The sequence below is a fragment of the Neophocaena asiaeorientalis genome, unplaced genomic scaffold (genome assembly GCF_003031525.2).
Source record: "Neophocaena asiaeorientalis asiaeorientalis breed wild unplaced genomic scaffold, Neophocaena_asiaeorientalis_V1.1 scaffold59, whole genome shotgun sequence".
In the NCBI taxonomy this organism is placed as follows: domain Eukaryota; kingdom Metazoa; phylum Chordata; class Mammalia; order Artiodactyla; family Phocoenidae; genus Neophocaena; species Neophocaena asiaeorientalis.
In genome coordinates this window covers 14,028,733-14,042,067 of record NW_020174268.1, presented here as the reverse complement: position 1 = coordinate 14,042,067, position 13,335 = coordinate 14,028,733, and positions in this window count along the sequence as shown.

The window sequence follows — 13,335 nt, the reverse complement described above, 5'->3', positions numbered from 1 at the left end:
CTATATATATATATATATATATATATATATATATATATATATATATATGTCAAAACATTAACATGTTATCACTAGGTAATGATATTACACATTTTTCAATTTATTCTCCCTGTATTTTCATTTTTAAAATTACCCATAGTGAATATGTATTTCTTTTATACTAGAATTGAATTATTATATTAAATAAATTAACATAAAGCTTGCAAAACCTAAGGCATTTCTTCAGCAATAAAAAGTGTTTTGTTTCAGTCTTTGTTTTCTTTTATCTTTAGAGACATGACAAAAAACTCCAGGGGTATTGTCAAAAATATGCCATGATCAAATAGGGATTCTGTGTAACACAGTACTTCCCGGCTGAATATGAAGGTTCAAAATGGCTCTTGCCTATTAAGCAAAATGTTAGCTCAGAAAGCCAGTCTGTAGACATTATGCATGTGTTTGTGTTATACTTGTGAAATTTAATTAAAACTACCTAGCAGTGAGACAGTGTGGTTTCTGAGAATCATGCTCTGCAGCAAGGCCACCAAATTAATTATGCTTGATGAAGGACTGTGTGAGTAGGAGCCATATCTAGTAACACAGGACAAGACAGATCTTTCGCTAGTTACGTGCCTGATTAAAAACTTGAAAAGCCTTATAGAACGGCCTGATTCATTTACGGACATTTTCAGTTTGCTTATTGATGTTTCCTCCATCCTCTGTTGCTCTCATGGACTTCTGGGTTTAACAGACTTGTATCTGTTCTTCTGCAGTCATTTCTCTCTGAGGAATGATGGTTAATAATGAGAAAACAAGTGTGTTATCACAAACAACATTGAGATTGAGGAGGGAATTGACAGCAGCTAAAGCAGCTTAAACCTTACCAACAGGAATACCCCTCCCAAACAAAGACAGTTTTGTTTGTCCAATGTGACAAAGGTTATTACTACTTAATTCATATTAGTTACACAAGTAGTAAAAACAAACTCTGAAGCATTTTCTGACGTGTGCCTTCCTCCAAGCTATGAAAAGACTTCTCCTTTCTGTCCTCTGCCCTCAACTATCATGCTGGTCTTATCATCATCCTCTACTCATTTACAAAATCACTGCAGTCTCTCTAGAATTGTTTGTTCTGCTGCTGGCCTCTCTGTGTTCGAATCAGGTCTTCCTCTGAGGTTCAACTATGTTATATGTTCATTACCTTAGTTACAGTTTATAATTTAGACAATGTGATAATTCAGGAAACGTTAACAAGTGGAATGTGTATTAGGAAGGAGGCAGTATCATTGTTTTCACAGAAGGAGATGACTGTATGCTTAGAGAACTCATGGGAAGTAGAAGAGATATAAAATAATGTTCTAAAATCTAGAACATTTTTTTTAGCAATTATAAATTATAATGAAAAAGATATGATTTGCAAGAGTTGTTCTTCTATGAGCCAGATGGATGCAGATTCCATTCAGGTGGGGGAATGACACATTCCCCAAACCCTACCCTCATTTTGAGCCCTCAGCCTCTAAACCATTCAGGTTTTGTTCAGAGTTTCACAGTGTGGATTTTGAAGAAATTCCCACCAGTTTCTGGCCATGGATGAAATTCCCAGGGAAATAAACATCATAGCATCTTCCCCATCCTCCTCATCTCCTCCTGAGAAAAAACATTTTCCCCAAATGTTAACTGAACTGGGTGCCTCCAGATAGACAATCTTTTACATTCTCACCCCAAAGCAGTTTTAGCTGCTTTGGCCACATCACTATTTGGAAAGTGTGATGTTTTGTTTAGGAGGATTGTAGTGGGTTGAACGGTAGCCTCCCCAAAAGATATGTTCATGTCCTATTGTCTAGAACATGTCAGTGTGACCTTAGTTGGACAAACGACCTTTGTAGATGTGATTAAGTTAGTCTTGAGATAACATCATCTTGGATTATACCAGTGGGTCCTAAACCCAGTGACAAGTATTCTTGTAAGAGACACACAGAAGAGAGGCAGACAAAAGAGGAGGCAGTGTGACCACAAAGACAGAGACAAAAGTGATGTGACCAGAAGCCAAAGAATGCCACCAGAGCTGGAAGAGGCAAGGAATAGAATCTCCCCTAGAGACTCTGGGTTGAGCACAGCCCTGCTGACACCTGGAGTTTGGATTTCTGGCCTCTAGAATTCAGAGAGTAAATTTTGTTCTTTTAAGCTACCTAGTTTGTGGTAATTTGTCACAGCAACCACAGGAAGCTAAAACAAGCAGACTCTAGAGTTAGCAGACCAGGGTTCCAGTCCTTGACCTGCTATGACCTTGGGCAAGTTGATAAACCTCTCTACAATTCTCATCTGTAAAGTGGGGATGATAATACTAGTATATCCCTCAGAGGGCTATTGAAAAATGTCTATACATTATTATTACTGCATCTATATAATTAAAAGGCCAATGAAGGGGGTTTGCCATTGTTATAAGATAAACTGAGGCCTATTAAAAATGTTGAGTTTATTTGATCAAAAATTGATTTCAGTCTGGCAGCGCCAAACAGGAAGTGGTTAGGAGCATTCCTCTGATGGGAGTTCTGGGAAAGACTTATATAGGTAAGGTACAGAAGCAGAGAAAGGAAATTATATGATTGGCTACAGCTTAAAGCCTAGTTGGCTGTGATGTGTTGTCCTTTGCCTTTCAATTTCATAACCTTGAGGCATTTACAGGCTTAGATTTTGGTTTGCTTACGAAGGCTGTCATGGCATTAAAGCCTCCTCAGTCTAATGGGCTCCTTATTTAACTAATTTAACAGCCTGTAGGAGGGAAGAGTGTCTCTAAACATGTACTGGAGTCACCACCTCTTACCAGACAGAAACTACCTTCAGCATTTAAAAGTCAGCTCTGCTCTGCTTGTACTCAACCCATTTTCAGATATCCTAGAGTCTGTGTTTTACCTAAGATCCCTGGACAGAGCTTTGCAGGCGCTCCTCTTGGCCTACGGCCTCAGTTTGACACACCAAGTGGAGTGACCTCGTTTCATGATGATCTCTTATCATCTGGATGCTCTTTTGTGGTGTTGAATGTTCATTTCTCTTGGCCTCATTTTCTCCATTCATTCATAACAGACTTTACATTACATATACATTACATTGAAGTGTATACATTACATTGAAGTGTATACATTACATTGAAGTGTATCTTTTGTATCCGCTATGGATTTTGGTACATAGTAGGTCTGTGATAAACAATTGGATGAATAATAAATGCCTCTCACAGGCACATAAGGAGGAATCAAGAAGCTGTGAAACACTCTGAGGGCCTCCTCGGAGTGGCCTGTCACTGGCCTGACTTCTCTCTTTTCTCTAGCATGTGAAAGTTTGCATATATTGATACTTTCCATTTTGCTTGGACTATGCTGACTTCTACTCTTCCTGTGGCTCAGGCTTCAGAGCTGGTCTGAATATTATTTCCTGAGAAAATCCTTCCCTGAATGGTTAAGTCCACCCACTAATCATATCCACAAAACCCTCTACTTCTCCTTCAAAACACCCATCTCACAGTTTAACTTGTATCTTTCTCAGAAGACAATAAACTCCATGAATCGGGATCAGAAACGTTTATCCCCACATGGATCCCTACATCTAGCTCATCTTCTGGTCCTTAGTTGTCATGTATTCAATAAATAGATATGCTTACCTATGCCACCATGTAATAAAAATATAATGTTGCTTTCTCTTCTTTATCTTTGGTCTGCTATTTTTCTCACAAAGATATTTTTTCTACGTACATTAGTCTGTCAGGAGTAAAATATCTGACATATTTATTATGCTTTTATTAAAGGCTTAGGGACTTAATGGACTTAATGGAAAATATTACATTCAGAAATGACCACTCTGAATTCTCAGTCCTTCTTTTGGATATTCTGTAACCCTGGAGTGTTAACATGAATTCCAGTGACAGCAAAGATACAAGGCCTTAGTTTTCTGATAAACCAATATGCAATTAAATTTGTTTTCCAGGAAAATTTTGTAGGAAGAAGACATTAAGAATGAGATAAAGTTACCAATTTTATTGGCACAGTGGTGAGATAAATTCAAGAGGAGCAAATAAAATTTCATTCCCTTCAAATACATTGGTAGAATTTCTAATCCTGTATGCTGTGGAGTCCCAGTCCCATGAGATGATCTATGAAAAAGAGCTTACTGAGCAAATTAGTTTCAGAAACACTACTATTTATAACCCCCTTTGAAAAGTATAATATGCATTAGCATATTAAATGCTCTGCAGTGTCCTAATATTAAGAAATAAGCTTAGTCTAAGCCAATGATTCCTAAACTGTTTCAACAAGGAGTTCTCAAACTTATATGACCACAAAGTTTTTTATTTTTTATTTTCTGACAAGTCATACCTATTGGCATTCTGAGGAAATCAAGTTCTTTGGAACACGCTTTGAGAAATTCTATAGTAGTGTAATAATGGTAGGCATAAAAATTTTAAATTATAGGATAAACGTATAACAATTGTTACCACACTTGAAGGGTAATTCTGAGTTGGTTATGCCTCCTAACCAATGTGTAGGGGTCAGTACCTTACCTCTAAAGTCACATATTTAATCTTTTCAATTGTGGCCAAAGACCTATGCACTATCTGACCGCAGAGTAAGTTCACAGAATGAAGAAATGAAGAACAGTCACAGTTTGTCAAAAGCTTAAATTACTTTGTCTTTAGTCATAATTCAAAGTTTTTCTAAGTGCTTTCTATGCATAAATTACTTAATAATCAGTAGAAGGATTAATATCCAACACTGTCAAAAAATGTCCTGAAATCCATAAAACTATTGTGAGGACCAAACCAGCAGAATTAAGAGAGGACACTTTGTAAATTGTAAAGTAATTTCTAAGCATTTTGCCACTGTATTTGGTGCAAACCTTTCCACAAGGAGGATTGTCATCAATATCCTTAAAATTGCCTCTCATGTTGTCTTGGAAGCTCTGGTTATTAGAGAGAAGAGACACAGAACAAGGCCCTGAAATTTTATCTTGACAAATTGGGCTGCATGCCAGCTTGTTCATAGGAACTGAAATTTCATCTGAATACTAATGCTGGCATTGTGTTGACTTTACCAAGTCAAGCTTGAACATTCAGGCTTGCAGTTCATCCACTGTACAAATTTTCTTCATTACTGCCATGTCCTCACATTCTAAAAGTCTGCCTTGCAAGAAGTTACACGCATTTGAACACTGTCAACAAATGAGATCTGACAAGTAAACATTTGGCAGCAATGGGATTTGAAATCTGGACTTTGATTGCCTTCAACTCCTGATGATATCATATCCAGATTCCTCATGTGTTATATTAAAAGTGTCCTTCCTACTTGAAAGCCATGGGGAATCAATAAGGAGTGAGAATTTTAACAAGCTGCAGTGCCTCAAAGCTGAAGCAATTAGTTCATGAAGCTTGACATGCCACCTTTCTGAAGGTGAACCTTGGAAACTGTGAGAAACAATGTACTGTGAGAAGGTCTGTTTCACCTGCCATTTTCCTACAGAGACTGGGAGGCTCTCCACCCTTGCTAGTGATTCCTGAAGAGTAGTCTAGATAAACATTTTCACCAACTGGCACTCAGGAAAATCCCAGCATCCTCTTTGACGTGCATAGGACAAAGCCCCGTCATAACACCTGAGTGATCATTTCCAGGGAGTTACAATAAAATCGCAGTGCACCATTTGTTACAGACTTGAGCTGTCATAACTTCCATTTACACAGTAGAAATGGAGGTCTGAGAATGATGTTCTCAAATGGTATACAGCATCATAGAAAGGTTCAGATTTGCAGTCAGAAAACTTATGTCTAAGTCCAAATTCTTTCTGTTACTAGCTAGGGACTCTGCTTGTTATTGGTGGTGGTGGTAGAAGATTAAACTTCCCTGGGTCTTAGTTTTTCCCCCAGTAAAATAGGAAAAAATGCCCTGTCCAATCTACTTCACAGATATAACAACTGTAGAAAATATATGTGAGCTCACTTTGTGAATATAAATGGTTGTTAGTTTGAATTCTCTTAGAACCAAATCCTGAGACAAGAATTTGGGGTGCAGTAATTTATTTGGAAGATAATTCCAGGAAATACCAGTAGGGGAAAGGGGAAGGAGGCAGTAGTGGGCTTGGCTTCCAATAAATTATCATTGTGCGTAACTGACAGTCTCACCTGGGGACTCTAGGAAGCAGTGTAAGACACACGTCTCAGAGTTGTCTCACCTGAGGGTTGGTGCTACTGTGTGCATACAGACCAACTCCATTCAGCCATTAAGGAAGGCTGTCCTAGGGGATGGGAGATTTCTTGACACTTCAGCCTGTCACATGCATGAGCTGAGTGGTTTCAGAGGAAGCCAAGGAAAGCCCTTAGGCAAAGAGAAATTGGTCCTAGTATTTGAAAGTAGTCTAATGTGCACTTAAATAGAGAGGGCCAGAGGAATATGAGCTGAGTATTGACATATATATGTATACACAGTAAGTCCCCTACATACAAACCTTCAAGTTGCGAACTTTCAAAGATGTGAACTTGCACTTGCGCGCCCAGTCACGTAAGTTAGTTCACGTGTCTGGCGTACATCGTCACGTGTGTGCATCCTCTATAAGTGCTTGTGCTTTTGTGTATTTCACTGTAAAGTATAGAGTACAGTAGTACAGTATCTTTATTTCAAACCCAGGATGTCCAGAAGCAAGTGTAAAACGAGCAGTGATGTAGCTGGTACTATTGTACCTTTCAAGGTAACGTACTGTAAGACTAAAAATGTTTTCTTTCTCTTTTGTGGTTTTTTTAATGTATTATTTGTGTGAAAAGTATTATAAACTTATTACAGTATAGTACTATATAGCCGATTGTGTTAGTTGGGTACCTAGTCTAACTCTGTTGGACCTAGGGAAAAATTGGACTTAACGAACGCGCTCTCGGAACAGAACTCATTCGTATGTAGGGGACTTACTAATATATATATATATATATATATATGAAAAAATCCTCATGTACAGCTGAACTCATCTTTGTGATCTTAGTCCTCAGAATTTGAGCTACCATCATGAAGTTGATGAAAACATTTCACCTCTGAATTTATATAAAATTATTATTCAAAAGGTATCCATAACCAACTTGTAGTACTGTTCTGCTTATTTTACCATTTAATAGGAATGGTACAAATGGTATACATCATTCTGCAACTATTAATTTTCATTCAACATTACCTTTGAAATCTATTCACATTGTAACATTTAGTATTTTCAATTGTTCTATAGCAAGAATCAGCAAACATTTTCTGTAAAGGGCCAGAAAATAAATACTTTAGGTGTTGAAAGTCACATAGTCTGTCATACAAACATTTTAAGTTTTAAAGTAATTAACCATCAATTTGTTTCATGAATTTTTTTTTTTTTGCGGTGCGCGGGCCTCTCACTGCTGCGGCCCCTCCCGTTGCCGAGCACAGGCTCCGGACGCGCAGGCCCAGCGGTGATGGCCCACGGGCCCAGCCACTCCGCGGCACGTGGGATCCTCCCGGACCGGGGCACGAACCCGTGTCCCCTGCATCGGCAGGCGGACTCCCAACCACTGTGCCACCAGGGAAGCCCATGAATTATGTTTTGAGGGTTTTATAATTTATAAGCCTCAAGATGGTGTGAAAATTTTTTCAATATTTTTCCTGATAGGACCATCCCTTCTGGGGCCCATATTTATGGACAGAGTCCAATTGCAGCTCCACAGGTAGCTCAGAGCCCATAGCCTTTACTTCCATCCCCGTGAAGGCATTGAAATCTATCTGAAATTCATATCCAGCCCTCAAAGTTAAGAAACACATTTAGCTTCAACTCTAACTCTCCTAGATTAGAGTAACTTTTTCATTTTTAGCACCTGAAGATTTCCCTTTATTACTATTAAGTTTGGCTACATATTTGTTGTTATATTTTACTCAGTGTTTTCATCTTTTGTGGATGGGGAGGAAAACTTTCCATTTCTTCTTGGATCTATCAGGTGTTTGCAAAAAATAATCTGTCCGCATTGCTTCTCCAAATGGACACCAGACTCTGTACCTGCAAGATACATGATAAAACTGGTACCCTGGGAATGTAACTGGCAGTATTAGTTCTACCAAGTGCCATAGTTTGGCCCAGTAAGTCTAAATTGTGAACTTCTTGAGAGCAGGAACCATATGTTATATATAATTTTATCTCTAGCATCTATGACTCAGCAATATAGTATTAGGTACTTGATAAAGGTATACTAAAAGAATAGTAAAATAGAAGAATGTTGAAGATGCTTTATGGGGTCTACATTGCAGAAAGGCACAAGAAATGCAATGATTATTTCTGTATTAGATACTAGGAGTCAAGTAACTTAACGTTATTCATTTAGCACCTATTATGAGTAAAATCCATCTCAACTTCGAAAGATAATATAGAAAATAGCACAAGTTATTTCTTTTTGACCTGAAAGGGCCATGAGTTCCTTGCTGTCTTATAAAAAAACGTAAGGATAACACAAAAGAGACATTGCAGAATGTGTGTGTGTGTGCATACGCGTGTCATAGACCATAGTAATGGTTAAGCTGCAAGTGATATGAGAATTTAGAAAATTGGAGATCTCTATGGAACTGGGAACCAAGAAAGACATCTTAAAGGAGGAGAGATTTGGTCAGATGCTTCCACGATGGGCGTCATTTGGATAGCTCACTAGACAGAACATTCCTGGCAGAGGGAACAGTACGTGAATAAAGGTCAGCAGATAAAAACAGCACAGTGTGTCATGGGAATGATGTGGGTTTGCCTTTGTTGAAGCCACTGAATATTGCCTCGTCTTCTCTACTTTTCTAACTGAAGCTGAGGAGGAGTGCAGGGGGATAATCAAGTATACCCAGCAAGGAATGAGGCTTGGAAAAGCATTTAGGTAGTTCAGTGAGAGATCCTAATCTGTGCACCTCCTAGGGCATACCACCCAGTGACTGTAAAAGCCAATTGCTGCCTCTCTCTTTTTAGGCTGCATCCCAGTGGAAGAACTCTGGGTGTCTGTGCAGCAGAGTAATCCTGGAATTTGAGATCTGTATTGAGTCCTGCCCCCCACACTGTGTGCTCTAGCGGGCAGAGATACAGGATTGCCAGCAGCAGTGGGTCCCACCTGTACTGGCTAATAAGAGGCAGAGGCTGAAACATGTGCAGAGAGAAGTCTTTGCTCAAGGTCTGCTGAGTTTGCACCCTGGCTGCAGAAATTACCCTGGCAGCAAAGCCAGCTTCAAACTTTTGATTCAGGGGAAGCCATGAAAGTGCCTAGAAAATAAGTGAGCACACAATACTCTTGATTTCCTTTTTAATTTATTTTACTTAAGGCAAAAAGTTGTGTAAGAAAGAATAGTGTTTCCCACTTGCTCTTCTCCAACCTTATTTAGGTCGTGTGTGGACACTGCCCCAGGGCTCCCTGTGGCTCACTCGGGGCTGTTCCCCTGCTGCTAAAAACAACTTTATTCCCTTCTCTGATCTCTATCCCTTCTTCAGGGTGAAATGATAATCACTGAATTATTATTTTTGTTCCAAATAAGTGGTTCTTAGCTGACAGTATTTGCTAAACTCACAAAATAAAAAAGTAATGACCAACCCAAATAGACGTGAGAACAATTCCCCAAATTTTAAGAATGAAGAAAAGCTATGCAGTGTCATTTGGTGGAAAACTATACCAAATATTTGAATTAGAATATGGATTTTAAAGTGAAAAGGGCACAGACCAATTAAAAATGGGAAAAAAGATATGGACATCACACCAAAGAAAAGATATACAGGTGCCAAATCAACATAAAAAATGCTCAAATGCATTTGTTATTAGGATATTGCAAATTAAAACAACAATGAGATATTACTACACACCTATTAGAATGGCTAAGATCCAAAAATATGACAATACTGATTGTTGGCAACGATGCAAAACAACAGGAACTCTCATTCATTACTGATGGGAATGCAAAATGGTACCGGCACTTTGGAACACATTCTGGCAGTTTCTTACAAAGCTAAACATAGTCTTGCCATACAACATACCAATCATGCTCTTAGGTATTTACTCAACTGATTTAAAAACTTAAATACCTGCATATGAATGTTTATAGCAGCCTTATTCATAATCACTCGGAACTGGAAGTAACCAAGATGTCCTTCAAAGGCAAATGGATAAACACCCATACAAGAGAAACTATTCAGCAGTACAAAAGAATGAGCTTCCAAGCTACGAAAAGCCATGGGTGAATCTTAAACGAATAATTGCTCAGTGAAAGTTGCTCGTCTGAAAAGTCTACATGTATGATTCCAATTATATGACCAAAGTAAAATGTCAACTCTATGTCAAAGGACACCGGAACCAACTAAAAGAGCTCAATTATAAAGCAATTTGAGCCACAAAATAAAGAAGTATTGGATTATAACACAAAATAGAAAATAAATACCACAAATCCATACTGGTATACATAAATAATTGAATAAAATAAATGACAGAGAAGAGACAAATATCTTACACAGAATAATTCCAAATAATTTATATAGGTATTTTGCCCTTAACAAGATGGCACATAATTCGTGATTCCTTAAGTGTGGGCTGGCCATCAGCTTCCTTCCAAAGAAGACAGTGTGGAAAGGGAGGAAACAGAGTAACTGTATAGTGGAGAAACCTGACCAACACTACCTTGGCCAGGTGGTCAAGGTCAACATCAACAGGGATAAATCATGTTGAGTGTATGATGTGATGAGAATGGCACTTTACCTCTGTGGTCTTTCTTCCCCAAACCTGTAATTCTAGTCTAATAATGAGGAAAACATTAGACTAATCCCAACTGAATTACATTCTACAAAATACCCGACCAATGCCCCTCAAAACTGTCAAGGTCATCAGAAACAAGGAAGTCTGAGAAACTGTCACAAGCAAGAGAAGCCTAAGGAGACAGGGTGACGAAATGTAATGTAGTGTTCTGCGTGGGATCTTGGAACAGAAAAAAGGCATTAGGAAAAAACTGAGAAGGTCTGAATAAAGTACAGACTTTAATAATAGTGTATCAATCTTGGTTCATTGATTGCGGTGTATGTACCATACTAATGTAAGATGTTAATAATAGGGGAAATTGGGTGCGGGGCACATGAGAACCCTGTGTATTAGCCTTCTAATTTGAGTGTAAATCTAAAAACTATTCTACAATAAAAAGTTTATGAAAAAATGAAAAGGGTCTCATAAATATTTCTACTTTGAAAAATACTATTTTATACCAAAGTTTATTAGACTTTGAAATATCAACATATTTTCCACAAAAGATTATGCACTTCAGGGATCTGACAGAAATTTACTATAAATTTTATTTTTTAATATATTTTAATCAGGAATAAAACCAACATGCGTTTAAAAATGTATCATATAGAAAATTTTAACACTGGAACCAACCAGTTTGCTATCCTGTGATCCTAAGTTCATTCATTGTTGTGCAGTCCTCAGGATAAACCTCTGGCCACCTCTGTATAACTAGGGTATTGTGATAATGCAAGGTAAGTTGCTTTAAAAGAACAAGTACCTTTTTTTTTATAAGTTCTTTTTTTCTTTTAATTTTTATTAGAGTTTAATTGCTTTACAATGGTGTGTTAGTTTCTGCTGTACAGCAAAGTGAATCAGCTATATGTATACATATATCCCTCCTTTTTGGATTTCCTTCCCATTTAGGTCACCACAGAGCATTGAGTAGAGTTCCTTGTGCTCTGTAGTAGGTTCTCATGAGTTACCTATTTTACACATGGTAATGTATATATGTCAATCCCAATCTCCCAATTTATCCCACCCCCCTTTCTCCACTTGGTTAAAAAAAAAAAAGACCAAGTACCATTTGTTACCACTTATCTGTGTGAGTATGGACATTCTCCAAGCTGAATAAGCAAAAGCCATGACAGACATTAGGTGCAGACACATCTTCAACTTGCTAACACAACCCCAAGTTTGAATTGCTATGTTTATTGAAGCAACTTCATTAAGTGACTTTAAAAAAAATACAGTGCAAAAATACATCCTGTAAATTAAATGTTACAATATATATTTATTAATAAAATATCACTGTATAGAATATTAGGATACTCTTTTTTTATACTGTGTTGAATCCTACTTGTTATTTAACTTTAAGAGAGGTTTCTGTTGATTTTTTCTTTTGAAGAACCTTGAAAGCTATTTTACTAAACAAAACTTAGTTTCTAAGGTAGCCTAGAATTGATATACCAGGCAATCCATTTATGACCCTTGTCACAAATTACTATTTTCATTCAAAATTCTCCTAAATTCAGAATTAACATTTATATCACAAAAGAAAGAGGTGTGAAATTTAACAAACAAGGTAGCATAGACTCCCAAACTAACTGATAGTAAACAATTTTTTTTTTTTTTTTCTGATAGGAAAGGGATAAGGATAGGAAAAAGCACAGTGTAATGTCTTTGGGGGTTATTTTTCATATCTGAGTATCATACAAATCACCGTGAGCCTCAATTGGCACATCTCTAAATAGATATGGTAACACTTGACCTCCCTGAAAGACTGGGGCAGGGACCAAAAAAGCCTCAGAGAGCTCTCATAGTTTTAAGATGAAAAACGTTTTAGGCTTTTGCCTGATTTTCCAAGTGATCATGTATAAACAACTGTGTTGGTTTCATATATTCTCATTTAACATGTTGTTTCTGTTTTTCCAATTTCTAATTTTTCATCCATTGCTTCTCTTCACTATCCTTTACTCTTTTCAGCAACATTGAATGCTGCAAGTTGAGCATTCATGTAGTCCTCTGGGTCCACATATTGTTTGAAGGTCAGATATGATTTTTGAACTGTGTAATATTTGAGAATTACTCTTTCCCCCTCTATCTCCATGACATAACTATTTCTTAGGTTTCTCTCATGTCTTTGGGGCTACCCTTTCTCTGGATCATGCCTTAACAATAGAAGCTCCCTAGGGCCACCTAATTTTCTAACCCTCCTACTTTTCACACTCTTTTGGGTGACATAATTAACCCCTGGGGCTTCAACTATTGCATAGTATGAACACTTCCAGAAACTTATATTTTCAGTCAGGATTTCTCTAGTGGACTCCAAGTCTTATATTCAAGTGTCAACTGAACTCTTTCACTTAGCTGTCTTATAGGTAGTCCAAATTCATCATGTCTAAAGCTGAACACATCACTCCCACCCCAGTTCTCAACCTATTATCATATTCCCCACCTTAGCAAATGGAGCCATCATTAACTCAGTTGCCCAAACCAGAAACTTAGGAGTATTTTATTTTATTTTTTATTTTATTGTTTGCATTCAATGTGATTTTTTTTTTTTTTTTTTTTCGGTACGCGGGCCCCTCCCTTTT